General features: G+C 41.3%; 1 non-coding gene across 1 annotated transcript; it reads left to right on the top strand.

Annotated features, from left to right (window-relative positions):
• Positions 1-2,302: 2,302 nt before the first annotated feature.
• Positions 2,303-2,409, top strand: LOC136173846 (U6 spliceosomal RNA). The gene has a single exon (XR_010664325.1). It is a non-coding gene; the product is annotated as a U6 spliceosomal RNA (small nuclear RNA).
• Positions 2,410-3,482: the final 1,073 nt, after the last annotated feature.

The following is a 3,482-nucleotide window of genomic DNA, read 5'->3' as shown; positions in this document are numbered from 1 at the left end:
CACTTGCTGGCCCCAACAGGGCCTCTAAGTTCCAGCCCATCTTTAAAGATCTCAAAGAAAAAATATAAAATAAAAATAAAGATCTCCAAGAAAAAAAAAGAAAGCCTTGTTGTCATCTCATTCTTTTTCTTTAGAACTCCTTGGTCTCTGCTTCCTTTTCCCCAGTTCTTAAACTATTTTCTGGCTGGAGGAGACCAGACACACGCAGAGTGGACTCATAAATAAATAAGTGTGCTCTTGCTTTCATTTGTAGACACACAGTGGAAATGGGCCCTCTACCAATCGCCATATACATGCATGGCCAAAACAGTGTTAGTCCTAAAAGCTCCAAACTGGAAACTGAGCCAGTCCTCATCAGCAGGAGAAGGGATGAAGACATAGTGGTTTACTCACACAGTGGGGGTCTTATTCAGCACGGATAAGTAGCCATCTACAACTGCAACACTCTGGAAGAGGTCACAATGCAAGGCTAAGGTGAGAAGCCAGATGAAACAGAACCCATGTGTGAGTCCACTGATTGCACGTTCAGAACCGGGCAAGTGGACTCCATCAGTGCTGGAGGCGGTGGGGACCAGGAGCAATACAAGGGCTGTCCTGGGGCTCTGTTACCTTTTACTGGGATGCTGTTTTCATGAGCATATTAACTTTGCAAAAATGTATCAAGTTTGTGTTATTAGAAGTTCTTCAATTCAGTTCAGTCACTCAGTCGTGTCCGACTCTTTGCCACCTCACGAACCGCAGCACGCCAGGCCTCTCTGTCCATCAACAACTCCCGGAGTCGGTGATGCCATCCAACCATCTCATCCTCTGTCGTCCCCTTCTCCTCCTGCCCTCAATCTTTCCCAACATCAAGGTCTTTTCAAATCAGTCAGCTCTTCGCATCAAGTGGCCAAAATATTGGAGTTTCAGCTTCAACATCAGTCCTTCCAATGAACACCCAGGACTGATCTCCTTTAGGATGGACTGGTTGGATCTCCTTGCAGTCCGTGGGATTCTCAAGAGTCTTCTCCAACACCACAGTTCAAAAGCATCAATTCTTCGGCGCTCAGCTTTCTTTATAGTAAAACTCTCACATCCATACATGACTACTGGAAAAACCATAGCCTTGACCAGATGGACCTTTGTTGACAAAGTAATGTCTCTGCTTTTTAATATGCTGTCTAGGTTGGTCATAACTTTCCTTCCTAGGTGTATTATTTTCAATAGAAAGTTTACATTGGGAAAAAAAAAAAGAAAGTTTACATTGGGACTTCCCTGGTGATTTCAACTTCATGTTTGTACTGCATGGGGTTCGGGTTTGATCCCTGGTCTAGGAACTAAGATCCTGCATGCCCAATAATAATTACATTAAAAAGTTAGCGTGATTTTTTTAATTAAGGAAAGGGAAAGGAATTCCTTGGCATCCCAGTGGTTAGGACTCTATGCTTTCACCGAGGTAGCTGGGGATCTTGTTGGGGAACTAAGATCCCATGAGCCATGTAGCATAGCCAAAAAAAAAAAAAAAGAGGGGGTAAGGAAGAAGGGATGCTTTTATTTATTAATATAATACTTATAATAAAATTGCTATGAAATTTCCTCTAAAAAATTGTCCTCATCAAATAGACCTCTGGAATATAAAAAGAAATTATAATCTTTTATATAATTTCAGAAAGCAGTTTTATGCCTCTATTTAAAATCTTCCTAAAATAAAGTCTCCTATTTTTTTGTATGAAGCCCACCAGAATTTACTACCAAGTCCTGAAAAGTAAATCCCCTGGGCCTATGGGCTTTGATAGTACATATTTTAGTTCTTCGTAGCTTTCCGTGATAACCGATATTTGCTTCTCCCTGCATGAATATAGTTCCACTGAAAATGCACAGTGAGTCACATGATGTGAGTCAGGTACTGAAAAGGGGAAGGGGCAGTTGACATGAGGGGAGCTTGGCCAACTGCAGAAATTTGCAAAAAAGGTTTTGCTTATTTCCTTATTCAGAATGCTTTTTCCCTGAGCCAAGGTAGCTGGATTAAAGTCCAGTAGAGTATAACCAAGGTGAGGGGTTTGTATATGGACACATACAGCCCAGGGGAGGATGCCAAGGGATCCGTGGAAAATGATGCAACAACAAAATGTCCATCAACTGATGACCAGGTCAATAAAATGTGGTCTATCCATACAATGAAATATTATTCGGCCAAGTACTGACACACGCTACAACAGGATGACTCTTGTAAATGTTATGCTAAGTGAAAGAAGCCAGCCACAAAAGGTCATATGTGTGTGGTTCCATTTTCATCAAATATTTAGAAAAAAAAATCCAGAGCGCGCTTGCCTCAGAAGCACATATAGTAAAACCAGAATGATACAGAGAAGATTAGCATGGTCCCTGGGCAAGGAGGACATGCAGATCTGTGAAGCATTCCACATTCTAAAGAGGATGTGGTGCATATGTGCAATGGAATATTACTCAGCCATGAAAAAGAATAAGATGATGCTATTTGCAGTAGCAAGGATGGACCTGGAGATTGTCGTGCTGAGTTAAGTAGGTCAGGCAGGAAAAAGACAAACATGTGATGTCACTTATATGTAGACTCTTTAAAAATGGTACAAATGAACTTATTTACAGGACAGAGATAGAGTCACAGGTGTAGAAAGCAAATTTGTGGTTGCCAGATGGAGAGGAGAAAAAGGATGGGTTGAGATATTGGGACTGACATATATACACTGCTGCCGCTGCTAAGTCACTCAGCTTCTCTTTGCAACCCTATGGACTGCAGCCCACCAGGCTCCTCTGTCCACAGGATTCTCCAAGCAAGAATACTAGAGTGGGCAGTCATGCCCTCCTCCAGGGAATCTTCCTGACCCAGGGCTTAAACCTGTGGCTCTTATGTCTCCTGCATTGGCAGATGGGTTCTTTACCACTAGCGACACCTGGGAAGCCCCATATATATATATACATATATATACACTACTATGTGTAAAATAGATGACTAATAAGGACCTACCGTATAGCACAGCAAACTCTACTGAGTACTCTTCAATGACCTACATGGGAAAAGAATCTAAAAAAGAGTGGATTTATGTACATGTGCAGCTGACTCACTTTGCTCTACAGGAGAAACTAACACAACATTGTAAATCAATTACACTCCAATAAAAAAAAAAAAAATCCCAATAACAACAAAAAGAAGTCCAGAGAGACAGAAAGTAGCTTAGTAGGTGTCAGGGACTGGAAGGGTTGCGGGGAATGAGACTGACTGACAATGGAAATGGTTTTCTGTTGGGGATAATGAAAATATTCTGGAATTAGAGGAGATGGTTGTGGAACTTTGTAAATATACTAAAAGCGAGATGTACATTTTAAAAGGGTAAATTTTGGAACATGTGAGTTATCTCACACACACAAACACACACACACACAAACAATTTCTGCCCCAGAAATTGGACTGAAAATAGTACAGGAAATGCAAGTACAAGCAAATCACAAGATAATAGCAAGGCTGA

The sequence above is a fragment of the Muntiacus reevesi genome, chromosome 8, assembly GCF_963930625.1.
Source record: "Muntiacus reevesi chromosome 8, mMunRee1.1, whole genome shotgun sequence".
NCBI classification, from domain to species: domain Eukaryota; kingdom Metazoa; phylum Chordata; class Mammalia; order Artiodactyla; family Cervidae; genus Muntiacus; species Muntiacus reevesi.
This window is presented reverse-complemented; position numbering and strand designations above follow the sequence as displayed.